The 15,597-nt window shown below is 37.4% G+C and overlaps 1 pseudogene across 1 annotated transcript; it reads right to left on the bottom strand.

Annotated features, from left to right (window-relative positions):
• Positions 1-11,861: 11,861 nt before the first annotated feature.
• LOC307185100 (bolA-like protein 2) lies at positions 11,862-12,120 on the bottom strand (annotated as a pseudogene). Its single transcript has one exon. The product of its transcript is annotated as a bolA-like protein 2 (transcript).
• Positions 12,121-15,597: the final 3,477 nt, after the last annotated feature.

Here is a 15,597-nt window from a genome sequence, read left to right on the forward strand (position 1 = left end):
CTTTGACTATTTATTAGATAGTCTGCCTTATCTTGTCTCTATGATAGAAAAATAGGCAACTTGTCTGATATTTACAGAGAATCCCAGGTAAATTTTATTGGCATCATTTATTTTATTTTATTTTTTTTAAATATTCTCTTTCTATTTATTTCTTTGTTCTGAATTTTATATTATTTTATTTTTATACAGCAGGTTCTCATTAGTTATCTATTTTATACATGTTAGTGTATATATGTCAATCCCAATCTCCCAATTCATCCCACCACCATCACTGCCCCCCGCCCCTCTGCTTTCCCCCTTGGTGTCCATATATTTGTTCTCTACATCTGTGTCTCTATTTCTGCCTTGCAAACTGGTTCATCTGTACCATTTTTCTACATTCCACATATATGCATTAATATAAAATACTTGTTTTACTCTTTCTGACTTACTTCACTCTGTATGACAGTCTCTAGGTCCATCCACGTCACTTCAAATGACCCAATTTCGTTCTTTTTATGGCTGAGTAATATTCCATTGTATATATTTACCACATCTTCTTTATCCATTCATCTGTTAATGGGCATTTAGGTTGGCTCTGTGAGTTGTCTATTGTAAATAGGGCTGCAACGAACATTGGGGTGCATGTGTCTTTTTGAATTATGGTTTTCTTTGGGTATATGTCCAAAAGTGGGATTGCTGGGTCATATGGTAATTCTATTTTTAGTTTTTTAAGGAACCTCCATACTGTTCTCCATAGTGGCTGTATCAATTTACATTCCCACCAACAGTGCAAGAGGGTTCCCTTTCCTCCACACCCTCTCCAGTATTTGTTGTTTGTAGATTTTATGATGATGCCCATTCTAACTGGTGTGAGGTGATACCCCATTGTAGTTTTGATTTGCATTTCTCTAATAATTAGTGATGTTGAGCAGCTTTTCATGTGCCTCTTGGCCATCTCTATGTCTTCTTTGGAGAAATGTCTATTTAGTTCTTCTGCCCATTTTTTGATTGAGTTGTTTGTTTTTTTAATATTGATCTGCATGAGCTGTTTATTTTGGAGATTAATCCTTTGTCTGTTGATTCATTTGCAAATATTTTCTCCCATTCTGAAGGTTGTCTTTTCGTCTTGTTTATAGTTTTCTTTGCTGTGCAAAAGCTTTTAACATTCATTAGGTCCCATTTGTTTATTTTTATTTCCATTACTCTAAGAGGTGGGTCAAAAAGACCCTGCTGTGATTTATGTCAAAGAGTGTTCTTCCTATGTTTTCCTCTAAGAGTATTATAGTGTCTGGTCTTACACTTAAGTCTTTAATCCATTTTGAGTTTATTTTTTTGTATGGTGTTAAGGAGTATTCTAATTTCATTGTTTTACATATAGCTGTCCAGTTTTCCCAGCAACACTTATTGAAGGGACAGTCTTTTCACCGTGGTATATCCTTGCCTCCTTTGTCATAGATTAGTTGACCATAGGTGTGTGGATTTATCTCTGGGCTTTCTATCCTGTTCCATTGATCTGGATTTCTGTTTTTGTGCCAGTACCATACTGTCTTGATTACTGTAGCTTTGTAGTATAGTCTGAAATCAGGGAGCCTGATTCCTCCAGCTCCATTTTTTTTCCCCTCAAGATTGCTTTGGCTATTCAGAGTCATTTGTGTCTCCATACAAATTTTAAGATTTTTTTTTGTTCTAATTCTGTAAAAAACACCATTGGTAATTTGAAAGGGATTGCATTGAATCTGTAGATTGCTTTGATTAGTATAGTCATTTTCACAATATTGATTCTTCTAATCCAAGAACATGATCTATCTCTCCATTTGTTTGTGTCATCTTTGATTTCTTTCATCAGTGTCTTATAGTTTTCTGAGTACAGGTCTTTTACCTCCTTAGGTAGGTTTATTCCTAGGTATTTTACTCTTTTTGTTGCAGTGACGAATGGAATTTTTTTCTTAATTTCTCTTTCTGATCTTTCGTTGTTAGTGTATAGGAATGCCAGAGATTTCTGGTCATTAATTTTGTATCCTGCAACTTTACCAAATTCATTGATTAGCTCTAGTAGTTTTCTGGTGGCCTCTTTACGATTATCTATGTATAGTATCATGTCATCTGCAAACAGTGACAGTTTTACTTCTCTTTTCCGATTTGGATTCCTTTTATTTCTTTTTCTTCTCTGGTTGCTGTGGCTAGGACTTCCAAAACTATGTTGAATAATAATGGTGAGAGTGGACAACCTTGTTTTTTTCCTGATCTTAGAGGAAATGCTTTCAGTTTTTCACCACTGAGAATGATGTTTGCTGTGGGTTTGTCATATACGGTCTTTATTATGTTGAGGTAGGTTCCCTCTGTGCATACTTTCTGGAGAGTCTTCCTCATAAATGGGTGTTGAATTTTGTCAAAACTTGCTCTGTATCTATTGAGATGATCATATGGTTTTTATTTTTTGTTAATGTGGTGTATTTTAACAAATTTTAACACCAATTTGTTAATGTGGTGTATCTTGATTGATTTGTGCATATTGTGCATATTGAAGAATCCTCGCATCCCTGGGATAAATCCCACTTGAGCCTGCTGTATGATCCTTTTAATGTGTTGTTGGATTCTGTTTGCTAGTATATTGTTGAGGATTTTTACATCTATATTCATCTGTGATGTTGGTCTATAATTTTCATTTTTGGAGTATCTTTGTCTGGTTTTGGTATCAGGGTGATGGTGGCCTCATAGAGTGAGTTTGGGATTGTTCCTTCCTCTGAAATTTTTGGAAGAGTTTGAGAAGGATGGGTGTTAGCTCTTCTCCAAATATTTGATAGAATTCAATTTGATAGAAGCCATCTTGTTCTGGACTTTTGTTTGTTGGAAGATTTTTAATCACAGTTTGAATTTCATTACTTGTGATTGTTCTGTTCATATTTTCTATTTCTTTCTGGTTCAGTTTTGGATGGTTATACCTTTCTAAGTATTTGTCAATTTCTTCCAGGTTATCCAGAGTTGCTTGTAGTAATCTCTTATGACGCTTTGTATTTTTGTGGTCTCTGTTGTAACTTCTCCTTTTTCATTTCTAATTTTATTGATTTGAGTAATATCCCTTTTTTTCTTGATGAGTCTGGCTAAAGGTTTATCAATTTTGTTTATCTTCTCAAAGAACCAGCTTTTAGTTTTATTGATCTGTGTTATTGTTTTCTTTGTTTCTATTTCATTTATTTCTGCTCTAATCTTTATGATTTCCTTCCTTCTACTAACTTTGTGTTTTGTTTGTTTTTCTTTCTCTAGTTCCTTTAGGTATAAAGTTAGATTGTTTATTTGAGATTTTTCTTGTTTCTTGAGATAGGATTGTATTGCTATAAACTCTCTTAGAACTGCTTTTGCTGTATCCCATAGGTTTTGGATCATCATGTTTTCATTGTCATTTATCTCTATTTTTTGATTTCTTCAGTGATCTCTTGGTTATTTAGTAACATATTGTTTAGCCTCCATGTATTTGTGTTTTTTACATTTTTTCCCTTTAATTTATATCTAATCTCATAGTGTTGTTGTCAGGAAAGATGCTTGATATGATTTCAATTTTCTTAAATTTACCAAGGCTTGCTTTATGACCCAAGATGTGATCTATCCTGGAGAATGTTCCATGTGCACTTGAGAAGAAAGTGTAATCTGCTGTTTTCAGATAGAATGTCCTATAAATATCAATTAAATCTATCTGGTCTATTGTATCATTTAAAGGTTGTGTTTCCTTATTAATTCTTTTTTCTGGATGATCTGTCCATTTGTGTAAATGGGGTATTAAAATCACCTACTATTATTCTGTTACTGTTGATTTCCCTTTTCATGGTTGTTAGCATTTGCCTTATGTATTCAGGTGCGCCTACATTGGGTTCATAAACATTTATAATTGTTATATCTTCTTGGATTGATCCCTGGATCATTATGTAGTGTCCTTCCTCATCTCTTGTAACGTTCTTTATATTAAAGTCTATTTTATCTGATATGAGAATTGCTACTCCAGCTCTTTCTTTAGATTTCCATTTGCATGGAATATCTTTTTCTATCCCCTCACTTTCAGTCTGTATGTGTCCCTTGTTCTGAAGTGGGTCTCTTGTAGACAGCATATATATGGGTCTTGTTTTTGTATTCATTCTGCGAGCCTGTGTATTTTGGTTAGAACATTTAATCCATTCACATTTAAGGTAATTATTGATATGTATATTCCTATTACCATTTTCTTAATTGTTTTGGGATTGATCCTTTAGGTCCTTTTTTTGTGTTTCTCACTTAGAGAAGTTCCTTTAGCACTCGTTTTAGAGCTGGTTTGGTGGTGCTGAGTTCTCCTAGCTTTTGTTTGTCTGTAAAGCTTTTGATTTCTCTGTCAAATCAGAATGAGATCCTTTCTGGGTAGAGTAATCTTGGTTGTAGTTTCTTCCCTTTCATCACTTTAAATATAACATGGCATTCGTTTCTGGATGTGGAGTTTCTGCTGAGAAATCAGCTGTTAACCTTATGGGAGTTCTCTTGTATGTTATTTGTCAGTTTTCCCTTGCTGCTTTTCATAATTTTTCTTTATCTTTAATTTTTGTCAGTTTGATTACTCTGTGTCTCAGCGCATTTCTCCTTGGGTTTATCCTGCCTCGGACTCTCTTTGCTTCCTGGCCTTGGGTGGCTATTTCCTTTCCCACGTTAGGGAAGTTTTTGACTATAATCTCTTCAAATATTTTCTTGGCCCTTTCTCTCTTCTCCTTCTGGGACCCCTATAATGCAAATGTTGGTGTATTTAATGTTGTCCCAGAGGTCTCTTAGGCTTTCTTCATTTCTTTTCATTCTTTTATCTTTATTGTGTTGCACGGCAGTGAATTCCACCATTCTGTCTTCCAGGTCACTCATCCGTTCTTCTGCCTCATTTTTTTCTGCTTTTGATTCCTTCAAGTGTATTTTTCATCTCATTTTTTGTATTGTTCATGTCTGTTTGTTTGTTCTTTAATTCTTCTAGGTCTTTATTAATCATTTCTTGCATCTTCTCGATCTTTACCTCCATTCTTTTTCCAAGGTCCTGGATCATCTTCACTCTCATTATTCTGAATTCTTTTTCTGGAAGGTTGCCTATCTCCACTTAATTTAGTTGTTTTTCTGGGGTTTTATCTTGTTCCTTCATCTGGTACATAATCCTCTGCCTTTTCATTTTGTCTGTCTTTCTGTGAATGTGGTTTTCATTCCACATCCTGCAGGATTGTAGTTCTTCTTGCTTCTGCTGTCTGCTCTCTGCTTATTGGCATCATTTAAAATGTGCTTAGTCAGTGGATTCTTTTTTAAATATAAAAACAGTATTATCAAAGGGCAGATTGAAAAATAGAAAGTTGTTCCCTTTTAGTTCCCTAAACTTTTATCAGGTTCTGCAGGTTATCTCACACAGCTGTGCTTTATGAGAGGCAAGTAACTGTATTTATTCAGCAGCTTCTCTGGGGCAGTGAACTCTGAGCTCTTGCCAAGAATTAGCATAAGTAACCATCAAATTCCCGATTGTCAGGCACTTTTGAGTCTCCAAGTCACCCTCAAAGGAGGCATAACACAGACCAGCCTATAGTGCTTCCACCTATTTCAGTTCTGTGTTTGCTGCCCTACGTATCACTTTAAAATGCAAATATCTCTTTTAATATTTGATGATTAATGCCTGCTTCTTCCTTTCTCATTAAATTATCCCTCCACCCACCCCAACACCAAGGTGGGTCTCTGTGGATTGCAGACCAGTTTCCAAGAACCTTAGAACTGAAAACCTTTCACTTTCTACCCCGTGTCCTCTCCTTTTTTATTTGCTGTGGTCTCTGTGGCTGAGAACTATTTCTGGAGCAGTGCAGGCTAACAGCCAAGCCTTAGTGTGCTTCTTTCTTCAGGTTTCACCTAAGTAGATCTCAATATCATGCTGGCCTCGGGAATAGAGGCTCCTTAGAATACTTTGCTGCCTTCCCACCTGCCTTTAATGGTAACTAGAAATAGATTTAATGATCTCTAGGTGCATCTATAACCATCCGCAGACAATCTGGATTTCAATTATTCAGCTTACTGTGGCCAGAGACCAGGACTCACCTTTCTTAGGGAACTGTAAGTTCTACTTATTCCCTATTTCCTCTCCATTTGGGCTCTTTACTGCCCTTCCTGTCCCCTGCCTGCCACCATCAACTCAGGAGAATCTTTGGCTGTCATGGTGTCATGGTAGGAAATCTATCTCTAACTCTCTGTTTTCAAATCCATTCAGACTCAGGTTTTTGCCTTTAGAATCCCAAGTGGCTTATTTTGCTGTAAAATTATTTTCATTGAGCAATGAATGTCTCACAATGTGTGCATGAATGGTGAAAAGGCCACAGTCTTACAAAAGAAAAAGAAAGAAAAAGCTTAAAAGATGGAAACTTCTGCTGATATTTCAAAATATTGTGCCACCATATACATATTGACATAAATACTGACTGAACAAGGTGTTTTGGTGTAGATGCTATCTTTTATTATCTTTAAGTAGAAACCCACTTAAAAGATATAAAAGCCCATGCTTTACTTTTTATGTTCCTTAACCTCAAATAAAATGGAAGTTGATTTGGGTGGAGATTAAACATAATAAATACTTTCCTACCCATAAATGGGTTCCATTTAAAGGAAATATTTTTTATCAAATCATCCCATTATACACTTGAAATATCTTACAGTTTCATCTCTCAATTATACCTCAGTTATGCTGAAAAATATGATTTGTTTTTCAGGAGCACTTTTGTATTGGTGAATGTCAATTATGGTTTAAATCTGGCACAGTGACTGTTACGTGTTGTTTGAAATACAGGCAGGGGATAAGCACGTACTTCATAGAGTTTACAAAATGCAAATGGGTATGGTCTCAGGTCGTCTTGGCCTGCAGCCGCTTGAAGCAGGATTTCGGTTCCTGGCCAGAGATTGAAGTCAGGCCACAACAGTGAGAGCACTGAATCCTAGCCACTAGACTACCAGGGACCAGTGGCCAGTGACAAGGCCTTGGTAGTCATCTTCCAGAGCAGATGGAATGTTGTTGTAATTAGAGACCAGGGTGACTGTTAATGGCAGGTGGCATGTCAAATATATCATGACATTTGCTTAGTAAAAACAAAGGTGTTTCTAATAAAATGTTCATATCAAAGCTCTAAAAGCAGATACTCTAATTTGAATAACTTTGTAACATGTTTCTGGGTGACCAGTAGCAGAAAGTTATTTTTCAGTAGTTAACAGTTTTCCTGAGCTACAATCAGCAGAGTCCCTACTGACTAATAAAAACATGCCAAGTTCTTTGAGGTTATTTTGGTAAGTTACTTAAGTTCCCTCAGCCTGAATTTGTTTATTCATTAAATGTATATAAGACCTGGCTCTATAAGCACACAGTAATCACCTGTTTTTCAACAAGTAAGTGCACACCTACCTTATTAATAGGTAGGGTTTTTATTTTTTTTAATTAATTAATTAATTTATTTATTTTTGGCTGTGTTGGGTCTTCGTTGCTGTGCACGGGCTTTCGCTAGTTGCAGCGAGCAGGGGCTACTCTTCGTTGTGGTGCGTGGGCTTCTCATTACGGTGGCTTCTCGTTGCGGAGCATGGGCTCTAGGTGCGCAGGCTTCAGTAGTTGTGGCATGCAGGTTCAGTAGTTGTGGCTCGCCAGCTCTAGAGCGCAGGCTCAGTAGTCTAGGCACACAGGCTTAGTTGCTCCATGGCATGTGGGATCTTCCTGGACCAGGGATCAAACCTGTGTCCCCTGCATTGGCAGGCAGATTCTTAACCACTGCACCACCAGGGAAGTCCCAATAGGTAGGTATTTAAAAGATAAAGTGAGATAAAATGACATCATATAAGCAAAGGTTACATCATGCACTTGGCATTCATTAAGCACTAACCACTTGAGCTTCTTTCTCTCTTTTTCACAAAGTGTCTTCACATCAAATACCTTATTTAGACCAGACAATTTCCAGTTTTTATTTAGGATACATGTTACCTTCATTTTCAAACAAAGCACTGAGATTCAGAGAAACTAATTGGCTTTCCAGTGTCCATGTGGCAAGTTCATATCTGAACCTTGAGTAAATATTCAGATCTTCAAGGTTGTTTCAGGGCCTAATTTCCAGCCCTGTTTCCACTACTATCCATCTGCTTCCACTTTTGGGGTCTGGTTTTCTCCTCTATAAATTGAAGGAGTTGAAGTTGTTGGGTATGGTATCAACTAATATATGGCACAATCAACCACATAGTCTCAGTATCCCACAGCAATAGGCATTTACCTGGTTCACAGATCTGTAGGTCACCTGAGGGTCTCCTGTTCTAGGCTGGGTACATCCCTGGCTGGCTCAGCCCTGTAGGTCTCTAATCCTTCTCCTCAGCTAGCCCAGGCTTACTCTCCTGCTCTGACAGACGTGAAGGAGAGCAGGCACAATAGCACAAACTATTTTCTATTAACATTCCATTAACCCAAGCAGATCATGTGGCAAACCCGAAAGCAAGGGGTAGGGAAGTATCTTCTGTCTCTTTCCTGGGAGAAGGTACTGCCAGGTCATATGTGAAGGATGTGGATAAGGGCAGGGTAAAGAACTGAGGACATTAATGCCATCTACTTCAACTGCTAAGATTGCTTTTAGCTCTAACATGTTGTGATTTTTCCTCCAATTTACGTTTACTCTTTCCTCATTTACTTTCTTAATGTTTTAAAAGCTGCCTAAGGCAAATAGAATTTCACGGAAGGGCAGAAAACTCAGGTCATCTTGCCATTCTGTGTTTTTTTATATGTTAATCTTGCTGCTCCCTGAACATATTGTTCCAGAAGGAGATATTAAAGGACAATCTCGTAGGAGGTTGGAGCACTACATTCTCTTCATTGTAAATATGGTTTCAGGGTTCACACAGATGCAGGCCTTTTGTTTAAACAGAAAAGAACGAAATAATTAATCCTTTCTAGATGCAGAATATAGGGATTTTGATCTGAAAAGAGTGTGAAGAGGTTATGGGTTGGGGGAAGGAGATGTGGGGGAAGGTGCAGGCTCATTTCCGTCAATCACTGCAGACTTCTGCTCAGATCCATAGGGATTGCCATATTCAGTTCCAAAGTTCAGCCTCCTTTCTTTCCACTCAGCATCTGTCATCAATCTGCCTATCTTCTGAAGATACATTTCCTCCCTATTTCTAACTATTCTATCTTTGAACTTTTGTTTATTTTTTATATTTTTTAAAAGTATAGAAATACAGTGTACTCTTCAAAAACCTTTGAGCAATGCAGAAATACATATGGGAGAGTAGTAAATTTATTCTTTGATTGATGTTGTAAAAAATAGCAAATATTGGAAAGGCATAAATATTTAAGATTCCAATGTTGGGAGTTGGAGGAAGTGGGGGGGAGGTCACTAGCTTGAGCCTATGCTGTATTCATCCCAGCATTCAGGCATGTCTGGAAAACTAATGGTTTAGGGCAGGTATTTATCAATTTATGTGGGAGAATGAGGAGACTTCTAATAAAGAATTAATTATAAGGCCAGCTAACTGAAGCAGACAGGTCAGTGATATAGAGAAAGTATTACAATTATAGTAAAGTAATTTCTCTCACATTAGCTTCCTGCCCAACATGACAAAATCATAAGGCAGTAGAATTGTAGGAAAAAAGAAGAGCAAGAACTAAAGAGACTTAGAGTTTAAGGCATCAGTGAATTTGTAGAATTTGTGTGGGGAAGTTCAGTAGCAAGTGGAGTCACCGGCTTTTGTGTAGAAATCAGTACCTGAACCTTGCATGTATAGCTACAATGTGGCCATTGGCATCTCAGGAGCTGGGATCACCATCCATACTCACAGTACTTACAATGCCTGAGGAGCTTAGGGGTGATCCAGACACAGCACTGTCGCCAATGTTTGAAACTACCAGCACTAATTGTGACTTGAGAAAATCACCCCCTGTATCAGTAGTCACCAACAAGTGAAACTTTGAGGTGGATCAAATTAATGATTTCTGCCAGTTGATAAATTGAAGGGAGGGCCCATTGAGGGAGGAGCTAAAACTGTCTTTGTAGGGCTCCCAGATACGTGGAAATCTGTGAATAAGGGATAAGAAGACACGATAAATCTCTTTTTATTGCTTTAACCTTAGTGGGAAAATGGTAGGTTGTATCTGAATGGACCCAAGTAGAAATTAGGATTGCATTGGGTGGTTCTCACTTCCCCTGTTCTTAGAGAGGTCAATGGTGATAAAAAAAATTCAACTTTTCTATCTTCACAGAGCTTATTATGCAATGCCAGAATAAAATTTTAAAATAGAGCAATTTGACATGCCTCCAAGGAGAATGATAAACTTCAATTTGGATGCCAAAGTCAAACAGGGAATAGATTAGAATGAAGGAATGACAAATAATATCACTCTTTTCCTATTCAGCATGTGGACAGGCTAATTCGCAAGATGGAACATTTTTACTTGATGAGACCATGGGGAAGACTTCTCTGAAAATGATTATGTTTTCATTCTGGATTGCTGGGGAAATAAGCCAGCTGGAACAAGTCCACTCAACGCTTTCTAGTGGAAGGGCTGTATCCAAAAGTTTCCATGGTAATAGTAACCTTCATTTCTTTGCAAGAAGATTGCAACTTCTTATAGAACCCATTGTTTTCAGGTGTTAGTCAGCTATCATTCCCATAAAGCTCCTATAAAAACCAAGCACTAAAATCTTGGTGTCCGTGCAGTTTGTGTATCCTTTAACTGATAAGCAAGAATGAAAAGTATTGGAGGATTGGGGTCCCTTCACTGAAATAGAAACACACACTTTGTTCCAGCAAATCTCCCAGGCCCCAGCACTGTTCTTTGTGGAATAATTGGAAGATGGAGGATGATTACCTTCTCTTATAAGCTCTATAGCTTTGTACATTTCCCCTTTTCCCAGTTAAGTCATTTCTTAATCCATACTGTAGGATTTATGGAATTTGCCCCAAGCCCTAGTGTAAGACAAATGGTCACCAAAAGCAGCAGCATCTTGCACAATATTGAGAAAAGATCCCTAGTAAGGTAGTCATCATTGCTAGGCTATCTGTTAGCCATTTCTCTGGCTTTTTGTGTTAAGAGACTTCTTAGTGTGTTTGGATGGTGATGTGTCCATCACCAGGGAATGAGCTGTATTGGTCTGTGCCAACCATAGCAATTCCACGATCCTTTGCTAACAGTCATGGAAGCCCATGGTAGCTAAAAAGGAGTCTGGAGTGCTTTTTATTAAGGTTTATCTTATGAATAAAAGAAAGGATGGTATAAGGTAAAGGCCCTATATGGCATCATCTACTTCTTTCCTGCTTGGTGTGCTGTTAAGAATATGATAGTTGGTACTACACCAGCTGTGCTTTGCTCAGAAAACCCATCACTAACACCTGATAATGGTAAAATAGAAACTGGAAAGTATCTAGGTTCCAGTTGTTCAACCACTAAACCAAAGTTTATTGTGGACTTCTTTTTTTTATACGGAATAAAGAAATATGATTCTTGCTTAAACCACCTTAGTCAAATATCCTTTAACTTGTAACTGAGAGACTCGAACTGAAATAGCTGCCTTACAACAAAGATGACCCACCCAGTGACTACAGTTTTAGAAAAAAGATTACTGTATAGGAGCCTTTATCCCATATTTAGGAACTGGATTTGAAAATTTGGAGTAGAGAAAAAAGAGAAAATGAGGAATTTAGAGCAATTGTGAAGGTTTATTTTTCCCCAAATAGTCTTGAAAATAATAAAGGAAGTGATAGTGAGTCAAGTGGTACCTTATTATTTCCTTCTTGCCTCTGTTATAAGAGAAATAGTTGAAGCATTTTATTTTATTTTACTTTATTTATATTTTGGGGGGCCTGATTCATAATTTAATAGGTGTGCTGGTCTGGGTCTCTTATTTCTGCTGCTCACAGGCCCACTGCTCTGGGGTCAGGGTTTTCTGCTCAAAGGCATGGATGTGCAGGAGCTCGTCTGCTAGGGAAGTGTTCACAAGCCAGTATCTCTGAAGCAGTGGCTTCCTCTCGAACTTGGCTGACACCACGAGGACTCGGAAGCTGGACATGCAACGTGGGAGTTGTGTCCTCCACTTCCATGTGCTCCACCTCCAGGTCCCACTGCAGCTTCTCCGGGAGGTACTCAACGCTGAGTTCCATCGTGGTAGCCTGGGGTGGGGGGAGTGCAGCCCAGCTCGGACCTCTGCCACACTGCTTCCACCCTTACTAGCTGAGACATTTTTAAAAAATTCATGCTTTATAACCTGGAATTGCATTTATGCCAGAGGAGTGATTCAGCAATGCAAAGGGCAATGGGTATGAGTTAGATGGGTCTTGTGTTTATAGTATCACGGGGCTAAAATCAAGTTGTCAGCCACTGATGTGATCTCTTTAGAAGCTAGAATTCCTCTTACAAGATGAGTCAGATATTGGCAGAATTCATTTCCTTGTGGTTGTATGGGTGAGGTTCTCATTTTCTTCCTGGCTGACAGCTGGAAGTTGCAGTCAACTCCAAGAGGTCACCTACTTATTATCCTTGCACAACATAGCAATTTACTTTTTCAAAGCCAACAGAAGTACATCTCTCTGACATCTATACCCTCTTTTAAGAGCTTGCCTGCTTACTCAGGATAATATCCCCTTTGCTTAAATAAAAATCAGCTGATTAGGGCACTTAATTACATCTGTAAAATATGATCTTTTTTTTTTTTTTTTTTTTTTGCGGTGTGCGGGCCTCTCACTGTTGTGGCCTTTCCCGTTGCAGAGCACAGGCTTTGGACACGCAGTTTCAGCGGCCATGGCTCACGGGCCCAGCCGCTCTGCGGCATGTGGGATCTTCCTGGACCAGGGCACAAACCCGTGTCCCCTGCATCGGCAGGCAGACTCTCAACCACTGCGCCGCCAGGGAAGCCCAAAATATGATCATTTTACCATATAATGGAACCTAACTATGGGAGTGCATCGTGTTTATAGGTCTCATGCACATTCAACCACAAAACCATATAGGGCATGTACAGAATGAACCAGAAATCTTGGAGACCATCTTAGAATTCTGTCTACCACAATGTTGTCTTTATTATGTAGCTGAAGAAACTGAGGCTCAGAGAATTAAGTAATTTGCTCAAGTTACATAATCAGTAAATGCAGGACTATGATTAGAACTTCAGTCTCTCTGATTCTCAAGCCTATATTCTTTCTGTTTGTAGCTTCTGCTGAAGGAATTTGTAAACATCTAGCTGAACTTTTATAAGGAAACATTTCCTATAATTATCAATTCCATTAATAAATCCAGAAATAAAACATGTCAATATTCTTTTTATTTAACATATTGTCTTTTTTATCTTACATAGATCTATTTTTAGGCTTTTATAGTTTCCTTTATGAATTAATTATTTTAATGCAATTTTTAACAGAAGGTAGCTTTCTCAATTGTGAATTCTAATGGCAATGGACTTTCAAAAGCCTATATCTCATACTTTAAGTATTATATAGTTGATTAATCTTCAATATAAGATTTATTCTCAATTTTTAAGAAAAGTTGACTATATTTGTCCAAATGAGAAGCAAGGTAATTAACAGTGATTATCAAACAGGGCTGGATTGAAATTACGGTGTTATCGCTTACTAATTATGTTGTCTTGCCAGGTAAGTTACTTTTCTGGCCTAATTTCTTCTAATTTGTTTATTTTTGGCCCTAAGAATTTATTAGGGTCAAAAATAAAAAATGTTAGATACTAAAGTGGTAAGGACAGATTTTAATTAGCAATAGGGAAATACGGAAAAGAGACTAGTATGAATTGAACTCAATTTTGATTTGTACAGAGGTGACCCAGCATTCTAAAGGGAGAATGAGGGAATAAGGAGGGAGGTGGGCAGGGTTCAGTAGAGCCAGGGAAGTGTAAAATTACAAGAAGCAGGAAGCGGGGGCTGGTCTATATGAAACCGATATGGTTTTGCTAACTAGAGTTTATAGAAGTTAGGCTCCTATCCTCCCATGGAGACTGGGAGACAGGGGCCCTATCTTCAGGTATTGGCTGGAACAAACTAAATTCTGTTGGCAGCTTTGAGTTTTGGCAGGCATGAACTATTAGTGGAACCAGGATCATCCTAAGGATGTGGCCTTCAGCTGTTAGAAACTATGCTGGTATTCAAGTCTTTATAGATCAAGGTTGAGGTCTAGTTGAGAAAGGGGTCAGAGGAGCCTAGCTAGAGTTTGTTCAAGGAGAGAATAATGTACCTAAATGTCTGACACAGATAAGCTCCCTCAAATATTAGTTATTTTAAATCACACTTGCCATTTTTACTTTATTAGCAATTAAATTTTGTTTTGTAATTTTAAGGTTTTTTTGCAATTATAAGCAATTAAAATTTCAATTAAAAGCAATTTTAAGTTTTAATTTTATTAACAAGACACAGTACAAAAGAAGACTTTACTACAGTAAGGACACATAAAATATAAAAACAAAAACACACTAGGCCAATTGACAAATATTTTTCTGCTTTTGAGTTGAAAAGAAAATATAAAAATAAATTAATTTAATAGATACTTCCCAAGTATAGCTTTCTTACTCCACAAGCCTTTATAATTGTGATGACTATAATAGTAATTCTTTCCATTACCATTTTATTAATGGTATTCATTTTGATTCATTTGTATTTTTTTATTCATAAAATCTTCCAGTTGCTCTGCTGCTTTTTAAAATGACTGTTCTTTTTGAAATAGTTGGCACCTTAAATAGGCCAATCTTTACAGAATTAAAAGCCCTGTATGTTTTAAGAAAAATGCCATCATTTTAATGCAGCAAAGGGAAAAAAAATATCATTGAAATCTGGTCTCGAAAACAACATGTGATGATGAGCAGTGCTGAGCAGATCATTGCATTCCTTCTCTTGCTCTCTATCACAAAATAATAACTTGCCAGGAGGCTGTGGCAGTTATTAATGTTTCATTTTGTTCCTAGATCCAAATTAAACCCCTGAAAAATATAAAACTATGAAGCTAAAGTTGAAATTCAAACATATAATCATATAATATATTTTTAGCATTATTTTAATACTTGCTTTAACATCTTAAACACAAGGAAAGCTCTTCAAGAATGAATTTGGACCTTTTCAGTAGAATCATATGGTGTAATAGAATCATGCTATTACAGAATAAATCATCCATTTATTTTTCTGGAGGGACTTTGGGTTATCTAGCTGAACTTCTCTTTTTACAGGTGAAGAAACTGAAGGGAGCAGAGGTTAAGTGCTTTACTTAAGGCCAGCCATTGTAGTTCCCAGTCCCCTCCTGTTCTTGCCCTCCCTACTGGGTTATCTATCACTCACTCTTCTTCTTTTTCTTACCTGAGTTTTTTGTTTGTTTGTTTCTCCATCTTAGCTTTTTCCTCTGTATTTTCTGAGGAAAGAAACCAACAATGTTTACTACAGTTAACATTTAGACTGCAAGAATTTCAAATGCAGAGGAAATGCCTCGAGCCATAGAGCCCAGGGTATTGAGCAAGTCACATTGCAGAAGTGCATTTTCTGCAGAAGGTCTAAGCGTAAATGCTAGAAAACAGTGCTTGCATTAAATGTGAAAAGTAAGTCAAGTCACAATGCTTTTGAGTCCCTCACAGTTCTTCCTGTTTCTGAACT

The sequence above is a fragment of the Stenella coeruleoalba genome, assembly GCF_951394435.1.
Source record: "Stenella coeruleoalba genome assembly, chromosome: 3".
Lineage (NCBI taxonomy): Eukaryota > Metazoa > Chordata > Mammalia > Artiodactyla > Delphinidae > Stenella > Stenella coeruleoalba.